The 20,740-nt window shown below is 45.8% G+C and overlaps 1 pseudogene; it reads left to right on the top strand.

Moving 5' to 3' along the window:
• The first annotated feature begins 4,936 nt into the window (after positions 1 to 4,936).
• Positions 4,937 to 20,740, top strand: part of LOC147724674 (uncharacterized) — a 55,010-nt pseudogene continuing 39,206 nt past the window's right edge.

Raw genomic sequence — 20,740 nt, forward strand, 5'->3', positions numbered from 1 at the left:
CTTTAAAATTGCATTTACCCTCAAACATAAAGATTCATCCTGTTTTTCATTGCTCCTTATTCAAGAAATGCATACCCCCATTGAAACCTGAACAAGCTCCCCCTCCTATAGAGATAGAGGGAGAAGAAGAATTTGAAGTACACCGAATCCTAGATTCTAGGAGACAGAGAGGGAAATTGCAATACTTAGTGGATTGGGCAGGATACCCTCCGGAAGACAGAACTTGGGAACCTGCAGAAAATGTTCATGCCCCCAATCTAGTTAGAAGGTTCCATAGATTACACTCCTCTAAACCACACCCTGGAGGGAGGCATTTGGGGGGGAGAACTGTTAGGGGTGGTCGGATTCACAGACCCTCTGTAGCATGTGTTCAGCATTGTGTTCCCTTTTAACCAGAATTGCATGTTTTAGATATCCCCTAATAGAGCTCCTTGTGTTTCCTTGTGCCCTGTCCTGTAATTTGGAGACGCTTCCTAAGGAACTGAAAAGGATGTCTCTCACGTGAAGGCCCGCTTGGCTTACTGATTGTGACGTGACCACGCCCCCTTTAACCAGCGTTCGCTCTTCGTGCTTCGTTGAAGCTACCGGAGCCTTGTTTCCTGGTTTCCTTCCTGCTGGAGTTCCTGATATTGTTCCTTGGCCAATCGCTTGGTGGATAGATCCTTGGTATCTTGCTGTCTACCTATTTTTCCCCGGATTCCCTCACCCTCGCTCGAGGGGTGGGGTGCCTTGCCCCCGCTATCCTGCACTTCCGCATTCCGCCTTCCCCTGATTTTTCCTCTATCATCTCCACCTGGTATTGTCTACATCGTGTTCGTGAGTAAAGTCTTTGTGTGTGTCTGTCCCGTGAAGTGCTTGTTCCGCTCTGTCTTCAGTTTAAGAGTTGGACGGCTCTGCATTGTGTCTTTGGTAAGTCCGTGTCATTCTGGCCATTTGAGAGCCTCGTACCACTCTGTCTTCAGTTTAGGGTCGGACGGGGCTTCTCATTTGTGCACGTGTTTGGTGTACACCTGTTCCGCTCTGTCTTAAGGTTATGAGTCGGACGTGGTGTGTGTATTCCGTTCCATTTTGTGTTTAGCTCCATAAGTGGGGCGGAGTTTTTCATCTGTGTTTCTTGTATTCCCGGTCTGCTCCGTCTTTAGTTTAAGAGCAGGACTGGGTGGCCTCTTTGGCTAGTTCATGTTCTTACCACGCTGAGTTTTGTGCATAGACAGTAAGACTTCCCCTGGTTGTGGGTGTGTCTTTAACTTTTGTTGCTATTAGTCGGGTGTCACTCCGTTCCTACCTAGATCATTGCCTCTCTGGAGTAATCCTGGTGTCTCTTCACTCAAGTCAGACGCTCACTATCCTGGGGTAAGTGGAGCTTCATGTTGAACACATGTATGTAAGTTTTAAAGGTTATACTTGAGGTTTAGACGCACTGTATATTTGTTACAGCTTTCTCCTGACTTCAAGACTGCCGCTACAACGTCCAGCTGGGGGAGAGTTGGTACATTCCTTGGATTATTCCCCCCACACTTTTGTGGAGCAGTCGGCATTGAGTGTGTTGATATCCCACTCTTGTCATTGCTTTTTGGAAGTGTGGGGGACTTTCATCTTCGCTTCTGTGGAACTTGTCTCCTCCCCATTGTGGGTAACCCTGACAACTACTTCCTTCATTTTCACAAGAGAAATTTCATTTTCTACAAACCTTGACCATTTGACCCTCCTCATATCATTGCATATAATAGCATCAGTGGTCACCCTTTCAATATTATGAGGCTGAGCTATTACGTGACCAGATACCAGCATCTTTAACAGGAGTGGGTTATGATCACTTTAATTTCTCACGCATTCCTTCATATCAACTAGGGACGACCAGTTCTCAAGATTGATGAGAATGTAGTCAATGCGACATTACAGCAAGTATGGGAACCCAGTCAATCTGAGGATGTTCTTCCGTTCACCACCCTAACTCCCCTCTCCAAACTTAATGCTTTGAGGTGTAAAGCAGCCTCGGTCCATTTCCTAATTGGTGGCAGCTCCAATAAAGGAATGCCCCATTGGGCATCTTCTTCAGCGCTAAGGTTGCTGTCCTCATAATCAAGGGGCTCAAATGTGGTGTTAAAATCCCCTACTATAACCAGATTATTTAAGCATCTATTTTTATCTAGGAAACTGTCAAGTGAGGAGATTGTCGTGGATAAATTACCTTCCACCACACCTCCTGCAAACACATTAACCACAAGCAGGTGTGGAGGGTGTTTGAACCATAGAAGGATTGCCATAATATCAGGGTTGTCAATCATAATTTCCTCAATTTTATAGCAGGAAGACTGTCTAACCCAGATAGTAAGCCCTCCAAAAGGTCTGCCTTTTCATCCACCAGATGCTGGCTTTGAAAAGTTTAAATATCCATTGTGGTAAACTGGGTTAAGTGACCAAGTTTCCTGGAAGACAAGTATATCCTGAACCTCTATAAAAGCAGTCCAATCCAATGATGTAATCTTGGAGTACAGACCTGCCATGTTCCAGGAGGCGAGTGCCAACTGAGAGACATCCTGTATATTGGAGGTACTACAAGAGCCCATCTCGGTACCCTGTCCGGTATCCTCAACCAGCAGTGCGGGAACTAGATTATCAAGGGTGCACTTTTGACCACCCTGTGCTGGAAATTTGGGTCGAAGAGGCCCGTCAGCAACGTTAGGCCCACCATTACTACAGTTGGTAAATGGTCCAATACACCTTCTGTCTACCCTCAGAGATGTACTACTTCCACTGTTCATGGTAGAAAAGAAAATGAAATTCCCATACGGCGATAGCCCGTGCTGCTAAGTCCAGTTAGAGTCAGTTTTTGAAGACCAGACAAATAGCTGGTCTTAAAATTGGTGCAAACACTTGGGGCCTCATTTCAGAGGTTTTGGTGATGGACAGCGCTGCCCTGCGACAAAACAAAAGGGCAGGAATGCGCACTATCAATAAGATAGGCTGCATTCCTAGGCCTCATTCATCAAAAGTGTTGCATCGCTGCGACAAAACAGCGTTGTGACACTTGTCACTGCGCCCTCTTTGCGACACCATAGATGCTCCGTATTCAATGTATGGCGCTCCATGTCCCAATCAATGAGAGATACATCTGGAATCCTGACAATTCTGGCAGCGCTAAAGTAATGCATTGCTACAGTTGTGTTGCAAGCATGATGCAACTACAGCAATGCATGGGGCCAGCCTATCCCTATGGCACTGCATCACCCTTACGACTGCCATGAGACAGGCGTGAGGTTTTGACGCAGGGGTGTTCTAGAATTTTTGCAGTGAAATCTGACAGTTCACAGCGCCAATCCAACAAGGCTTTATCTCATGGGAACACCCACCCTGAATACAACTTACCAGACACAGGTATAATGTGGCAGAGGGCGTCACAAGGTCACACATATGCCTAGATGCATCACTTTGTAAATACGGCGCAATGTGGTGCAAGATTCACGCTGCAAGAAAGTCAAGAAAATGACACACCGGCAGTATTCACCTGCTCGAAGGAGCTCAGAATTAAGCCCCCCTGTCTTTTTCCCCTACGAAGGTACACAATGACTTCCATGCGCCAACGCAGGTACCCTTGCGCCATGGTGCAAGGGTGACCATGTTACGGAGTTGATTGATGTTGTTGATCCATCTACACTCGAGACATCTGCAGGTGCATCTAGACTAGTGGAGGGCGGAGTGAAAAAGTTGGCCTTGGAGTGTTGTTTGCCTGGTCTTTTCCTGAGGGGTGCTGGGGTGTCGGGGCAGTTGGAGATCCATTGGTGGAGGTTGTGCCTTGTGGTGTTGGGGTCTGTCAGCGTTGATGGAGTGGTGGTGCTGAATGAGTTGACGAGAAGTTCTTTGGTGGCCTTGATCCAGCTTTTACGGGGGTGATGATGACAGTGGTGTACGGTGGGCGTGGTGAATGCGTGAAGTATACAATGATGGTCAGTCAAGGAGAGTTCTGTGGAGTGGCTGTAGTTGAAGTTCCCACTGGCGGAGAAGACGGACTCAAGTCCAGAGTGGTGTTGGGGTTGGTCCAGATATAGAAGTGGAGGTGTTCCATGGTTGCCATTGGGTCATTAGAGTGCGTAGTTGGAGTGTGCTTTTGTAGATGATCGCAATGCCACCTCCTGGACATTCAGGTGATCCTTGTGGGGGATTTTGTACCCGTTGGGGATGACATTGTCTTGTCCGGAGCAGTGGTTGGTCCAGGTTTACGTGAAGAAGGGGATGTCTGAAGAGGTGGCGTTGAGGAGGTCCCAGATTTCTGTGGTGTATTTGTTGAGGGACCCCACATTGAGGATGATGCAGTTGAGCCTGTCGGTTGCGCTGTTAGGTGGCAAGAGGTGCTGGTGTACTGATGTGACAAGGAGTGCATTTGCAGTTTCGGCAGGTGCAGGGTGCAAGGGTACTTTTAGTTGATGCTAGATGGCAGGCGGAATGGCCTCCAGGGTTGAGGGTGAGGAGGGTGCTGGCGTTGTAGCATTGGAGTGTCCGAGGGGCTGGGTCCCTGGTGCTGGGCGCAGTACAGGGATAGATGGACGCAGACAGGCTTGCCTTTGGCTTACCTTTGGCGCAACAGTGACACGCCCACTGCGCATGGCTGTACAGCATCTCAGATTAGGTAGTTCAGCAGCAAGGCTGGACAGCTGGGAAGCAGCATACGTGGGAAAGGACACTGTTGTAGGCGGGGACGCGAGGTATCGCAGCGGCAACAAGGAAGAGGATAGGGATAAAGGAAATGCAAAAAAGTACAGGAACAGCAAAGCCAGACAAAGCAAAGATAAAAAAGATAAAGGTAGAAAAGCAATGAAGAAAAGCAGAAAGATTGATAGGAACAACAGAAAAGAGGAACAGGAGGGCAGTCAAGGTGCATAGCAGTGACCCTCTACCACTGGACCATCAGGGATGAGGCGCAGGCAGGAGCCTGCAGATGGAGGAGGAACTCCAACACCTGACATCTGAGTCAGAGGACCCAGCAGCAGCAGAAGGGGACAGCAGCAACCAGATGTCACAGCGCTGTCAGAAGAGGAAGTCCACTAAGGGTTAGTCCCCCGTACACCCAAAAACAAACTAACTGGGGACAAGGAAAGACAGCACCACCCGGTTGCCTCTTCCGATCTAACAGTAGTGACCAGATTCCGTGTTCCCCAGTGACTAACGGGGGATCAAGCTGCATTCCCAAGAACCTGGGCCAGAACCGGCCATGTGCCCCTGGCACCCACTGCCACCAATGGCCGATCTCAACAACTTGAGCCAGTTAGTGGAGTCCCTGACCAGTCTTGTGCGGTGCCCTCAGTGATGTAGGTGAGCCGCAGAGCAGGGACTGCTCAGGGCACCGCGTGTGCCACCCACAGGCGCTAGGCCTGGGGCAGGTTCACCCCTGTGCCTCCTCCGCTACACGTCCCACCTTCTCCTCACCTGGATATTGACAATGGGGCTAAATGAGCTGCACTCTCTCCAAATCTGTGACTCAGCCAGCAGGAGCCTCAGTTAGGTGGAGTTTCACAAGCCTGGGTACAGCAGTCGCAGCCAAGTCGACTGGGGAACCTGCCAATGCAGGTGATGTAACAGCGCCGCCTTAGATGTGAAGTTGCAGCGCTCCCGCCACACAAGTTTGGCGCAGCTCAGGGGCCACACTCTCCCCAGCGTCCGGCCAGCGCAACATCCTCCGTTCTGTAACGCAGAGAGGCGTAGCCCACCATTGGTAATCTCCTCTGTGCACACCGGTGTAGTGGTGACGCCTGGTATGCAATGCAGACCTCCCTATGTTGGTGCGCAGGAGCGCCTCTACCATTCACAGCTCCAGGGTGCACCAGGCGGTCTTCTCACACATGTCAGCAATGTGTGTCCATGTGGCCTGCCAGACTTCACCACCAGGTAAGGGAGATCGTCAATGCCCCAATGTCTACCACCATGGCTCAGCAACTCCACAGCACCTCTGCCTCCCAATCCGGTAATCCAATGCAGGCCCAGCTAGGTCTCCAGGACCCGGGGACTGTCCCCGCTTTCAAGGTTTTGGCTGCCATGGCGTTGCAAGGAGGGTGCAATGAAAAGTTATGCATCACTGGTTTTTCCCAGCAATGCGCCTTGTTTCATAACTGTAGCCCTGAATCTGCATTTCCTCTTTCCTTGGGACTCTGGCTGGTCTTTCTGGCTGTTGGGGAGTTTGGTGGGGTTGTTGATCTGTGCTGCCCTTGGCCCTGGCTCCTCCATTCTGCATTCCATTGGTTTTATTTCCTAATTTCATTGGAGGTAGACTTAAAGGCTATTTTCACGTTGGGCTGACTAACGTGAGTTTTTTGCCACTAATGGGCCGTTCGTCACTTTTAGCTCGCTAATGTCAACATTTTTATCACCTTGACGTTAGTGTTAATGGCAGTTTTCACTGCAAATAGCTGTTACTATCGCCATGCAGCGACGTATTGTAAATACATCGCTAACAGGGCGATAGTTTTTGGTGCTAGTCCGCATTAGGAAAACTGCAGCTAACGCGAATTAGCGGCAGTTCTTGTACATATACCCCTCAGTGTACCCCAACCATCCATGGTTGTTGGCACTGCTGAGGAATCCAACTACGTGGTCTGCTTCAATAATGCCCATGGAAGAACACAGCTTCCAGTGGGGCGGGCTTTTGGGCTACTGAAGGCCAGATTCAGATGTCTGAACAAGACTGTGGGAGCCCTCCGCAATTCACCTGGGAAGGTGTGTCAAATCACCGTAGCCTGCTGCATGCTCCACAACATTGCCCTGCAGTTAGAACACCCCTTATATCCCAGAGGATGAAGACCATGATGACATACCCAGTGAGAATCCTGAAATGACAAATGATGATGATAGTGGTGAAGAGGAAGGAGCAGACTTGCGTCAAGATCTCGATAGCTTCTACTCATGAGTGTAAGTATGTTGTGAGATGTCATAATTTTAACTATTAAAGCCACACTTGTTGTGATGATGTGAGAAGGATATTTATGGAAAATACTAGGAAGATAAAGCTCTGGCAAAATCTGGTGAAAGGTGTTTGTTGAGTAAGGTTATGACACACGCTGACTTTTGTTAGTGTTTTATTGTTTTTGTTTTATATAGTGCGAAATTAACCCAAAGGTATCGGAGCACTTTTTATGAGCACCAGTTGCGTTACAGATGGACACATTCATTTTGTTAGACTTGAGGAGATTAGGGGATTTCCACAGAATCACAGGAGGTTGAGCAACCCTGCCGAGTTTCGAATCCGGGTCCCCAACTTCGAGGTCGACAATTTAGCTTAGAATTTGTCCATGGACTGTGTTCGCTAGAAGATGACAATGGGAATTGTGTCAAATGTATGGGTTCATAGCTAATCACTTTGTTTTGTTGTGTTTTAGGTACCTTGACCATGGCATCTTCATTTGAACATTTCAGACTTGTGACATCAGCAGGTATATGTTGCTGTTTGGAAGTAAAAGAGTGGTCATGGATTTTCCCTGGGAATGTCTGTCACAGAGTTTGTGTGCACAAAAACTGTGCCAAGACAGCTTGCACAGTGATAGGATGGAAGTAACCCTGCATGTGAAACTCTGCTGTGCTCGCGGACTTTTTGGAGTTTAGGCAACCTTGTGTTCCACGTAGAAGGCAGAGTTGCCAAAAACTCTGCACTCCGCAACAGAGCAGAGATATTTTTGTGTTGCGCGCCCAAAATGCGTTTTCGTGTGTGCGGAAGTGACTTACAGGGTGCCTGCGATCGCCGACGAGATATCACAAGCTGTTCTCGAGTGCCACCGCATGGTCACGCAAGAGTTTGCGATCCCAAACACATCAGTCGAGCGTGCCATCGGACTTCCGGCGGAGGTTTTGTGAAGAACGCAATCCCGAATACGCAGAAGCTACCGCAACTGCATTCTGGGGAAGGTTTTCTCTGCGAGCAGCATCAAAACCTTCTCAATATGCCGATTTGGATTAATAAAACTTCTCAAATTTACATTTTTGTGTAAGGAGTCCACTTTCTATTTGTACTTTTTTTTAAGAGGAAGGAAGTGCCCAAGAGTCTCCAACTTCCTTTTCCTGTCCAGCAGGCTCTTTTCAGTGCTTTGTCCATTTCTTGGTCACGTTTCATTTGGATTTGGAGCTGGAAGGATCACTCTTTGTGTCTGCTGCATCATATATCATTGGATTTGAGGACTTTGAATTTGAGATTTCACAAGTAAGTTGGAAAATTGGTGTTGTTTGTTTGATTGGGGCATTGTACCTAGATTTATTGGTACTTTTCGTAGTTTTTTTTTATTTATTGTTTGTGGGTGGCCTGTAATTTCAGGAGGGGCCTAGTTGTTTCTTTGTAAGTAATTTTTCTGCTTTTATAAAGGAAACATGTTGCACAGTTCACTAAATTTTCTCCATGTTTCGAAATCTATTTGCAATATTTATTTAATTCACTCTGTAGCCCAGTAGTCTTCCAATAGGCTTTTCAGCCAGTAGGCCAAGAGTGGGTGCATGAAACAACCGTTTCTGTTGTGTCTGTTGAATTTCAACATCATTTAGTACATGTATGGCATTGGATTAAAATGCAAAATGTGTTGTTTTTTTTGGTATTTCACTTTTTTTTCATGTGTCTTAAATGCCTTTGTTGGATGTGTGTGGTTGTAACTGGCAAATCTTTTTTTTAGCTCTGTGGACTTTTGATTTTGGCATTGTTGCATTAAAGATGTATTGTTTAGCATGCCTCCTTTGTCTGGCCAGTGTGTGAGTGTGTTTGCAATAGTGGGCCATCATTTGCCTTGGCTGAGCTTCCCCATGTGGCCTTAGGCCATTTTGTAAAGTGTGTGTCCCTATAGGCCTGCTTGAATTCAATGTTTTCCAGGCCTCCTGCGTGTTGTTGTTGTGACCATGTGGCTGGCAGCCATTTTGTGGAGGCAGTTAGTGTGCTTTTGCCATAGGCCTGCATGTCTTTCCTTTGTTCCTCTTGGCCTATTGTGGTAGCCTGGCCATGTGGCTGGTGGCCATTTTGTGAAGGCAGCCAGTGTGCTTTTGCTGTAGGCCTGCATTGTTTGTCTTCCCTTTGTAGGCTTATTGCTTGTTGTTATGGCCTGGCCATGTGGCTGGCGGCCATTTTGTGAAGGCAGCCAGTGTGCTTTTGCCATAAGCCTGCATTGTCTTACCTTTGTAGGCTTATTATTGCTTTTTGTTGTGGCATGGCCATGTGCTGGTGGCCATTTTGTGAAGGTGGACAGTGTGCTTCTGGCATAGGCCTGCATGCCATTTTTGTGGTGGTCATGTCTTCTTGCTGGTTGTTGTTTTGGATGCAATTTTATTCAGCAAAAAAATTTGCACAGGTCACTACATTTTCTCCATGTTTTAAAAAAAATTGCAATATTGATTTGAATTGATTCACTATGTGGCCTAGTCTGCCAATGGATTTTCCAACCAATAGGTCCAGAGCTACTCACGGGTGCACTGTTTCTGTGGTTTCTGTTAAATTTCAACAACATTTAGGGCATGGATGGCATTGGATTGAAATACAAAATGTGTTTTTGTTTGGGATATTTCACATTTTTTTCATGTGTGTGAAATGCCTTTGTTGGATGTATGTGGTTGTAACTTGCAAACTTTTTTTCAGCCCTGTGGGTTTTCATTTTTGGCATTGTTGCATTAAATATGTGTTGTTTAGCATGCCCCCTTTGTCTGGCCAGTGTATGAGTGTGTTTGTAATAGTGAGCCATCATTTGCATTGGCTGAGTCTCCCCATGTGGCCAGGGGCCAATTTGTAAAGTCTGTTTTCATACTCCATATAGGCCTGCTTGAGTTCATTGTTTTCCAGGCCTATTGCTTGCTGTTGTTGTGTGACCATGTTGCTGGCGGCTACTTTGTGGAGGCAGTTAGTGTTCTTTTGCCATGTAGACCTGCATGTCTATCTTCCCTTTGTTCCCCTTGACTTATTGTTCCCATTTTCATTTGTCAGCAGCAGCTCCCTGAGTGCTGCATCCCAGGTGATGCACAATGCCAAACCGTTACATTTGTATTTTTGATGTTGTTCTTCTTCTTTCTTATCCTTCCTGAGTGTACTGTAGTGTACACAGTATGAAATGAATGAATTAAATGAAATTCGATTTGTAAAGCACATGGCTGCCCGGGAGCGTCCCAGCACTATAGAACAAGGAATACTGAAGAGAAAGCTAGAGTTTAGAGATCTTGGGGAAACAAGAATGTTTTAAGAAGCTTTCTGAACCTCATATGTCTAGGATCAGTACGAATCCTGACAGGGAGGGCATTCCACAGGGTTGCCGCATTCACTGAGAATCGGCACCCCCCTGTTCGGGCCCTCTTAACTCTCTGGACAATAGCCAAATTGGCATTATCAGAGCGAAGGGATCTAGTGGCCTTGTATGGACAGGCAAGATTCCCTAAAATAGGAGGTCCCTTCCCCTGTAGGGACTTATGAGCAATACATAAGGATTTAAATTTAATACTTTCACGTATTGGTAGCCAATGCAGGGCTCTGAGCGCAGGTTTGGCTGAAGCTCTATGAGAAGTGCCAGTGAGCAGCCTAGCCGCCGAGTTCTGGACTCGTTGAAGAGTATTGATTGTGGTTTCAGGGGCGGCCAGAAAAAGGGCATTGCTATAGTCTAGCCTTGACAGGATAAGTCCTTGAATGAGTAGTTTCATCGACTGCTCTGGCAATAGAGGAAGAATCTTACAGGCAGAGCGAAGTAACCATATACATATGCCTGTGGTCTTTTTTGCTTGGATCCTGAATGACAGGTCCTGCTCAAACCACACCCCCAAACTTTTAAATTCCCTCTTTGGGGTGGGAGCAGTCCCCAGGCAGGTCGGCCAGATGGAATGAGGTATAGATGTTACATGGTGGCCTAACAGTGTGAGCTCTGTTTTGGCTCCATTCAGTTTGAGTCATGAACAATTCATCCATGAATGGATATCCGAGAGAAATGAGTGAAGATTTTCCACGCAATGTTTCTCTTGGTACAGCGAGATGACAAGTTGGGTGTCGTCAGCGTAGGTGACTACTTTGATTCCAAAGGGGTTCACCACATCTTCCAGGGGGGCCATATATACATTGAACAAGGTAGGGCTCAGCGATGAGCCCTGCGGGACCCCACACTGGAGGGGGGTCAATTTGGAGCGTGCGTCACCTTCCCAGACCTGAAAGGTTCGGTTCTCCAAAAAAGATCTGAGCCATCGTAATGCTGTGCCTGACACTCCCAGATTACTCAGGCGATGGATTAAGATCTTATGGTCCACTGTATCAAAGGCTGCACTTAGATCCAGGAGGATCAAAGCCGTTGATCCTCCTGAGTCCAAGATACACCTTGTCTCTTCCGCCTCTACTAACAGGGCAGACTGATCTGGACGGAAACCCATTTGGGAGTTTCAAAGCAGCCTATTACTTTCCAAAAAGGAGGAAAGCTTCAGATTGGCTATTTTCTCCGCTATCTTGCTGATACCAGGAAGCAGCGAGATTGGTAGGAAATTAGCCAGCTCCGAGGGGTCGAGCTCTGTTTTTTTAAGAAGCGCTTTAATCGTGGCCTGCTTCCAGCTGGGAGGGACGATTCCCTGGCAGAAGGAGGCATTAAGAAGATCTGTAGTCAATGGGGCAATAGTGGCTGATACCTGTTTCAGAATGTGCATGGGAGCAGGGTCACTAGGGGAACCACTCTTCATAGTGGACAGAACTTTTTGGAGTTCGTCCCTTGAAATCGGAGCTAACACATCTAGGCGGGGGCCAGAAGATAGGGCATTCGATTGAACCGGGACAGGGGAATGATCATTCTAAGGTAGAGTTTTTAATATATTTAGAATTTTACTTTCAAAAAAAGCCAAAAATTGATTACATCTGGTTCCGACGCCTCCTGCACCATCGGAGGGCTCGGTGCCTTAAGGAGGTCTTTTACAATCTTGAATGTCTCTCTAGATGCATTAGAGGCAGTTCTAATTTTCTCCTCGAAGTATGCGCCCTGAGCCAATTTCTGGGATGATTTGTAGGTCCTGATAGATGCTCTTTACTCAGCTTTATTATGTAAGGCCCAGTCCTTCCTCCAAGTACGTTCGGATTTTTAAAGAATTTTTCTTAACTCTCGAAGTTCTGGAGTATACCATGGTGTTTTAAAAACCCTGCTCTTCTTTTCCATTACAGTACACCAGGAAATACCTTGCTGTTGTCAAAGTTTCACAAATGGTTATACTTTATTGTTTATTGTTTTAATAACTGAGATAATAACACTAACAAGTGTGACCACACACACTAAATTATATTGTATTTGTTTGTACTAGTAATTGAACCACAACAATGCCATGTATCACTGATGTTCTTCTTGCTTCTTTGCTTTTAGGTGCACAAAAGAAGAGGCGACAACATCACCTATTGTACTGCCAGACAGAGGCCTTCACCCTGCGCACGACGTCACATGACGTGTGACCACAGACAGATATCTCTTCAACTTGTGCCACTGCGTGCTAACTGACATCTTCAAGATAGCCCCAAAATAAAGGTACCAGGTCCAGTACCAAGAAAGTTGCCAGTGAAAAGAAGGCACTGCCACTTACCACCACCAGTATGTCGCCCAAGACCTTTTTTAGGAAATCAAAAAATGCGGCTGCAGCAGCGGTGATCCAGGAGCATGCTTGGAGCAGCACCCCCTGATCAGAGGACCCACCCCACCAACCTAGGCCCAAGCCCATGTCTGTTGCAGAGGCAGCCAGACTAATCACGACAACGCTGACGAGCAGTGATGTTGAAATTGACTTATCGTTATCGCAAGGTAGTACCCAATCAATGCAGGAAACTTAGATAAGTGGGCAACGTCAGCTGCAACCACCCCCAATAGTTGTTGTTCCTCCCAAAGTAGAGGCAGTTCAGGAGATCGAGCTTCCTGCTGAGGTAGAAAAAGAGCAAGCCACTCTTTCAGAAGATCCATTGTCTTCCAGATCCCCAGCAAGGGAAAGGAGGGTTAGTCCATCAACTTCTTCTGCAAACCCCCTTCTGATGATCTAGATACCACTTCAATCCCACATCAGTATTAGAGTGAGACACGCAACAAGACAAGGCTTGGGAAAAGGAAGGTTCCAGAAAGCGTTAGAGTTAGATGTAGAAGAGGATGATAATCAGCCAGTCATCATGAACATTAGCCCCGCCCCAGTGGAGACCGGCATTACCCCAACCCAGATTGCTGTGAGAGATGTGACATGGATACCATCAACACCACCTCTAGCTGCTATATATACAAAGTCCTGGCAGTTACCTACATCCACCACAACCAACTCAGTGCAAGTAGATACTGCAGAGTCAAACGTCACGCCCACCTACCAGTTCATCCAACATTGCAAGTGGCACCAGCAGCGTCAGAAAGTTGACCACCCTAGATTGGGATATCTTTTTGGTTAGCAGAAAGGAGGTGAACATTGCTATATTCCCCATTTGTGGAGTAGGTGTTAGTCAGGGTATGCTTGGTACAACCTATGGTACCGGAGGACAAACAACCCATCTGAGAAAAAAACACCACTTGATCCAGTGAGAGGCTCACCTTAGTGGCCAAAAAACTGCAAGTGTTGTTGGTGGAGGGGATGAAGAAGATCCAATCATGGTGGAAGGTGAACAAGAGGGAGACATTTTCTCTGGTACACAAAGCAGCCCTGTCCCCAGCAGTGCAGTGGTACCCCCACATCATCATTAGCAACATCGCAATGGCATAAAAGTCAGGCTGAGACACCAAGGGGTCCAAGGCAAGAGAGTAACGTAATGAAAAAAAGTGCATTGAGCCTAACATCTGGCGTCAAAAAGTCACCTGCATCAGTGGCACCAGAAAAGAAAAAAAACAAGGCTACCATTCTCACCATGTTTCGGCCAGAGGGGCAGTACGGACACAACCACCCAATGGCACGTTTGTACAACATGAAGGTGGCTAAAATGTTAGCGTTAGACCTCCTCCCTTTCTCTTTTGTGGACGGGATGGGTTTTCTTGAATTTGTGGCAGCCATCTGCCTGAAATGAAAGTTTCCCAGGCGGTTCTATTTCACCAGAGTTGCTGGTCCAGCACTATATCACGACATGCTTGAATTGCTTAAACAAGCTTTGCAGCTTTCTCACTATCCACCTGACAACAGACATGTGGACCAGTTGCCAGGCCACTTATTACATGTGCATCACTGCACACTGCATCTCTTTTGTGGGGTTAGAGAAAAGATATCTGCAGGGGTTGACACTGCTGAGATTTGTAATGCCGATCAGAAACATACAACCATAGCTATGTTCGCCATGGAGAAATCTCATACTGCTGCAAACATTTTGGAAGACTTTGACAGCAAAGTCTTTGAATTGCTGTGACCAAGAGTGGTTAACATTGGTTTTGTTGCCCTGGACAATGGCAGTAATATAGTTAAGGCCATGGCCGATGGTGGGTATTTCAGGGCCCTATGTTTGGCGTACTATATTAACATCATTGTTCAAGACTTTCTGAAAAAAGAAGACAGAGTCACCAACTTACTGACCCCCTGCAGAAGAATCTGCACACATTTAGGCTATTCTTTTAAAGCCCAGAAGCAGCTGAGGATCATTCAACATGATAATAGAATGCCAGTTAAAGCACTCATCCAGGAGGTTCCAACAAGTTTAAATTCAACGTAGTACATGCTTGAATATTAGTACAGACCAATAAAAGAATATGTCATGCAAAGAGGGGATGCTACTGTGAAAGGCATGATCATTGAGATGGACCAAAGGGGCCTTGTTAAATTCCTGATGGAGATGCTGCTTCCTTATGAGGTCTTCACAGTTGAAGTCAGCAAGGAGGACTGTACCATGGGCGAAGCTATCTCATTGTTACACATGCTACAGGAACAGATAAAGGAGGTGTCTGCAATGTATGCAGATGTGGAGGAAAAAAAGAAGCATATGAGTTGGTGGAGAGCTTAACCCTTCGCTTATCTGAAAATACAAGGGTGCAAAGAGGCATTGTGTCATCCGACCATTACATTTTTGCCACAATTCTTGATCAACAGTACAAACCATTACTGCAAACTTTCATTCCTTTTTCAGACGGGATGTTGCCAGCTACAAAACTTGGATAGCTGTGCAAGCAAGTCAGCTAGAAAAAGAACGGCCAGGAATTAGAGGCCCACTCCTCCAGTACGGCATGGCCGCCTACAAGTTCAACTTCAGGGCCCGAGGGCAGTGCAATTGGCTACCAGCAGCCAAAACCACCAACAACACCAAGAACAACATCAACAACATCAAGAACAGGAGCATCAGCCCCAAAATCGGCACAGGAATGGTTTCTACAGGCAGGGTTTCGCTTAAGTCCAGTGCTGAGGCAAAGGCAAAGAGAGCAAGCAAAGGGGTGCACCCATGACCATTGAGCAGATGGTCAAGGCCTATCTGGATGACCCAACAGAGGGCTACTTTGATCAGAACCCCTTGCTGTATTGGTATGGGAAAAGGCTCCTATGGCCAGTGCTCAGCAGGTTGATGATAAACTATCTGGCTTACCCCATAGCAATTATCTCTGCTGAGCATGTTTCCAGTGCTGCTGGTGACATTCTGACAGTGAGGAGGACCAGTCTCTCACCCCAAAATGTAGAGAGGTTAACCATGATAAAAATGAATCAGTACTTTATACCACCGAATTACACCATACCTGGAGGAGCACAGCAGGAAGATGATGACGGTGACTCAGGTCATGGAAGTAAAGAGTTAGGTGACCTACTTCTGAGTGAACCACCAGAGTTTGAGGACGAGCTCTACGTCCCTGACAACTAGGCTTTTTAGTTACTTTCTTTCTTCCTTTGTCCCCCCCCCCCCCCCAAAAGAAAGATATAGCCTAGGAATATTATTTACTTTATTATTTATGTGTGTTACTGTCTTTCTGGTTCACAACAAATCCATCCCCAACATCTTACTCTTTTATTGCCAGACTGGAGGTGCAAATGTGTGCAGTCAGTGAAGTGTGTCCACTCCTCCTGACACTAGGCCATTTCCCTCAAGCCAGACATTTGATGGAGAATGCAACAAATTTGAAAGTGTGTCTGCCTTCCAACCTGGGTCCTGACTATATATCTATCCTTTTCTGGCCTATAGGGACAGCCCCAGAAGTACAGGTAAATGATTACATGCATTGCATGCTGAGTGATTGTTGTTTGTTGTGAATGATGTCTACTATTCTTCTACACACAAAAAGTGACTCAAGTCAATCTTTTCATTTTTGTTGTTCAATAACAAAATTGTACTACTGCAGGCTGATCCATTTCATTTCTGAGTTGAGATGAGTTTGGGAACCACTTGGGAGTCGGGACAATGTTGGTAGGGAGTTAGACACCATACCATACTCGCAGTCAGAGTCAGGAGGAGGATCAGAGATGAATGATGGAATAACTCAGGGCGTTAAATGGCCTAAAAGTAAACAGTAACACCAAACCTACATGTCTGTGTAGTGGTGGTGGAGCGTGTGGTGCGTTCGCATTCGTGTTTTACTTAATTTGGAAAATGCTATGTTGGTGTGTGTGTGTGCTCACTGTGCTATCTGACTAAAATTCAAAGCTAAGTGGAGGTTGGGTGGAGAGGCTTGTTCCTGTTGTGGAGGTAACTGCCAGAAACAGACATAAATTAGCCATGCTGCCTCTGAGAAGTCTTCTTGTAGCACTCCTCCTTAATTATGCAGTTTAACTTTTCTCCTTGATTTTTCAATATCCTTTTGGTTTCTCCATCTACAGGCCATTTACCCTGCGCTATACTGGAAAAACAACTCACGCTTACCTTACCAAACCGGATTCGCCAGGCACCCAAGATTGACGGATGGACAATACAAGGAAGGACCAAGAGGAATTCGAAGATGCAACTCCCAATTTGGCAAAATTATAGTATAATTTTTTTCTCTTCAATCATTACGATGACTGTGTGTGTTCTTTATGTTTGCTTATATTTTACTCCTACAGATATTTGTATTTTATTTGCTATCTTTCAAAGGAAGCTCGGTGCAACAGAACATAATGTATGTAACTTGGGTCTCTCTGGGGGCAGACAGACAATGGCATAATATATACTGCCCGGTACTAGTCTAGTACTACTCATCATCATCATGCATGCATTTCCTTTTTCTCCCTTATAAGATTAATGATGGTCTGCTGCCAAGATGAATGTGTTGTACATGTGTAGTATTTGTTTTTGTCAAACCTTTCCCACAAATCCCCCTTCCCAATCATTCATCAAACCCTTACCCTCTTCCCCCGGGTTGTGTGATCTGATTTATTGAGGTGTGACTAAATTAAATTTACACCAATAATTGATCACACACTTGCTGGGGTGGATGTGGTGAAAGCAACACTAACTCAAGGCAGCACGAGGATCTTCTTCTGCTCTAAGTATATATATAGCCCAAACTGGCAATATATATATTATATTGCCCAAACATGCACAGTATACATTAATTGTTTTCCAGAGGACCATAATCCATCATAATTAATTGCCAGCATCATCAACCTACCAGCACTAAAGGATACTCTTGTCTACTTCATAGCTTGAGTCGACTTCAGTTTGTAACTTACAATCTGTTTTATTTTACTTTAGCATGGCTTATCATCATGGTTACTTGTTTGGCAGTCTTCTTCTTGTATACTGAACTTCTACTGGTCGTTCCCTAGTGTCCATCAGGTGACTGTCTCATTTGATTTTTTTACAAATGCTACTGTCTACTGCTACTACCACCGCCATGGCACCTTGGGAAACCAAAATATCACCATGCAGGCATCGCTTCGCCTAACCATAAGTGACAGGTAAGAGAAGTAGTATGGGGGATGCAATAAGGTATAAACTATGGAAATTAATTAATTCACATACCCACACTCTTCCAAGTCCAGACGGGTTTTAGTTGCAAAAAAACAACAGGAGGGAGGTAGAGTATACAGATAGGATTCTTACTCCATGGGCACTGTTACATAAACAAAAGGAATCCTACTCACAGTGGAAGTGAAAACGTGTCTACCACATGTGTGGGGACACGCAGTGTTTTGTAAAATACCCCTCACACACCAACAGGCCCCTTGGTGTCATGCTTCATCATAGGGGTCTTCGCACCCCTCTAACAGGATGCGGCGTGCTGCGACCTACGACTACGCGGGAGCACTGAAAGTTGGACTATGTGTGGTGTGTGTGGTGGAAGTGGTAGGGGTACTTAAATGTGAGTGGTGGGATATAGTGAAGGTTTAAAAAGTACCTGGCTCGTGGGTGTATAGGAAAAAACTTTATTCACAACCCCGGGCTGGTACTGTTAAAAGAGGTGCAGTGTGAGGTAATTAACTGTCGTGATTATGGACAGTACCTCTGGTGTGCGTCGACATGTTTCGGAGCATATGCTCCTTCTTCAGGACGGGGGCACAACTTCCCCACCTTACTCACGTATCTCTATAGTTTATGTAAATAACCAAAAGTGCAGGACTATTTACAGTGTCTTAAATACTAAATAAAGGCTATAATGTGCCTACAGCGGTTTTTGACCATGCATTTGCATGACCTAAAAACAGGAAAAAAGGAAAAAAGAAAATGAATATGGTTACCCTTAGTAGGGAGGCTCATACAGGTGCAGTCACCTGGAACACCACATGGCATATTGGCCCTGAAAAGTAAAATGACAGACAGAACACACAACATAGATAACACACAAAATGTTTTATGAAACATGTTGGTCATACTCATTGTAAAAAGATGTCTTGCTTCATGAGCATTCAAGAACGTCTGGGGTTGATTGCTAATTTTGCAATCTAGAAGGACAAAGGATTGTTTTCAGTATTTTGTACTCACTTTTAGGATGGGAAACGGTGTTTTTGTTTGCCCAATACTCACAGACTCGGGACGAGTTTACCTCCGTGCTACCCCACACGCTGCTCCGCTGGTAGTGACTTGGGATGTGCACCGTGCGATATTTATGCTCCGATTCCCTAATTGGTTATACAGTCATAGGGTAATTGTCGGATGTGCCTGATGCCCATAGAAGGAAAATCCGTCCAATTAGCCTGGGTGCGGTGATGGTGGCGCCTCTAGCCACCATCACCTCACCCAGGCTAATTGTTTAAGCTCACCGGACATACCATGTATGGTGTGTATACAAACCGGTAATTGAACGGATTTTCTTTCTATGGGCATCAGGCACATCCGAAAATTACCCTATGACTGTATAATCAATTAGGGAATCGGAGCATAAAAATCTCCTTCTCCTCATACTTCTTTCCAGCCAAGGTGCATGGTAATCAGTTGTTCCCCATCTTCACTCACTATACAAACTGCAAAAGGTTCTACTAAAATAAGTAAGGAGGAGTCAAGGACTGAAGTCATGTGAGAGGCCCGCCATGCGGGCCACCAAATTACCAACTAATACTAAGTAACTAACTAAGTACAACTATCTTAGTGACAGGACAAAGGAAAGGAGTCTCTCTAGTCTGCATTACCTAACTTAAGTTCTCTTACATAATCAGCCCAAATGAACGCAAAGTGGAAAACAAGTACGATTAGGTAGCGCCAAGCACCTGTTTAGAATAACGATCACATAATACATCACATAATACAAGATTTTTAAATGTAACTTATTTACATGTGAGCAATAACATACAACACACAATAATAATTATAATTAGCTACTCACATAGCCCCACAATCTCAACACCTAGCAGGTCCTGCCGGTCCTGTTCATAGTCCAGGACGTCGGACCACCGGTGCCTCACTTGTTTATGGGTGCGCCGGACCCCATAGTAGCGAATACATTGCCTGGCACACCCTTGCCCACCGCTGCTAGTGCTCCCAGATGCCGTTGCCGGACCTAGGCCTGCCGCCTGCTGCTAGGGTGGAGAGAAGGTGGGGTGGCACAAAAAACAAGTGCAGCCAACTCCCCCTCCGAAAACAAGGCCCGGGGCTGCAACCCTTCCAGGCGACGCATTCCGCAACGAAGGCGGCTCCTCGTTCCCCGGGTCGCACTCTGAGTCGTAGCCATGATTCTGGGGTGGGAAGGGGGTCGGGCGGATAATGAAAATATTGAAAGGAAAAAATTAAGTGAGGAGAAGAAATAAGGAAGTAAAAAAAATAAAAAGCAAATAACAGAAAAACAGTACAAAAATGCAATACAAAACACACAAAAAGTAGAAAAACGCAAAATATACACTAAAAAAGATCAGAAAAAAGTTTTAGGAACAGAGGATTGCAAAGATTTAGAGAGGATTCCAAAAAACAGGCCCAGAACCATAACAGACAAGAAAAACAAGATGGCTTCACCCGTGTGTGACCGCATGGTGAAGTTCACATGAAATTTCCCCACAAACACGCAATCCGTGTTGCAGAAATGTCTTGCAAACGTGTGGAACAAGCAACTCCACCCGCTCGCAGAACTATGCGTAGCGCTGCAGAGTTTTTTTACTGCTTCGCGGAGTTCCCGTGGCGCAGCTACGTGAACTCCGCCAAGGCTTAGATGGAAGTTAAGAGGGTACCATTGGACTGGCTCTTTGTGTTGTGGTGGTCCTAATACAAAATGTGTGCCATCATGTGCTCCAACAGAATGTTGTTTTGGGCCAATATCATGCTATCTTGCCTTCACATTGGCTAAATCAGCTTCCGAACTGTATGTAGCTATTGCTGTTTCTCCTCATTGTAGTCCAAAGTGCTTGTGGCACATCACTGACATTTGTTTGTGACATTTCACCAGATGCAGCAAAACTGGTTTGGAATGGCCTTATGATCAGAAACTGTTGTATTGCCATGTGTCTGTTTATTATTTTAAAA

This window comes from Lissotriton vulgaris, chromosome 4_1 (assembly GCF_964263255.1).
Source record: "Lissotriton vulgaris chromosome 4_1, aLisVul1.2, whole genome shotgun sequence".
In the NCBI taxonomy this organism is placed as follows: Eukaryota; Metazoa; Chordata; class Amphibia; order Caudata; family Salamandridae; genus Lissotriton; species Lissotriton vulgaris.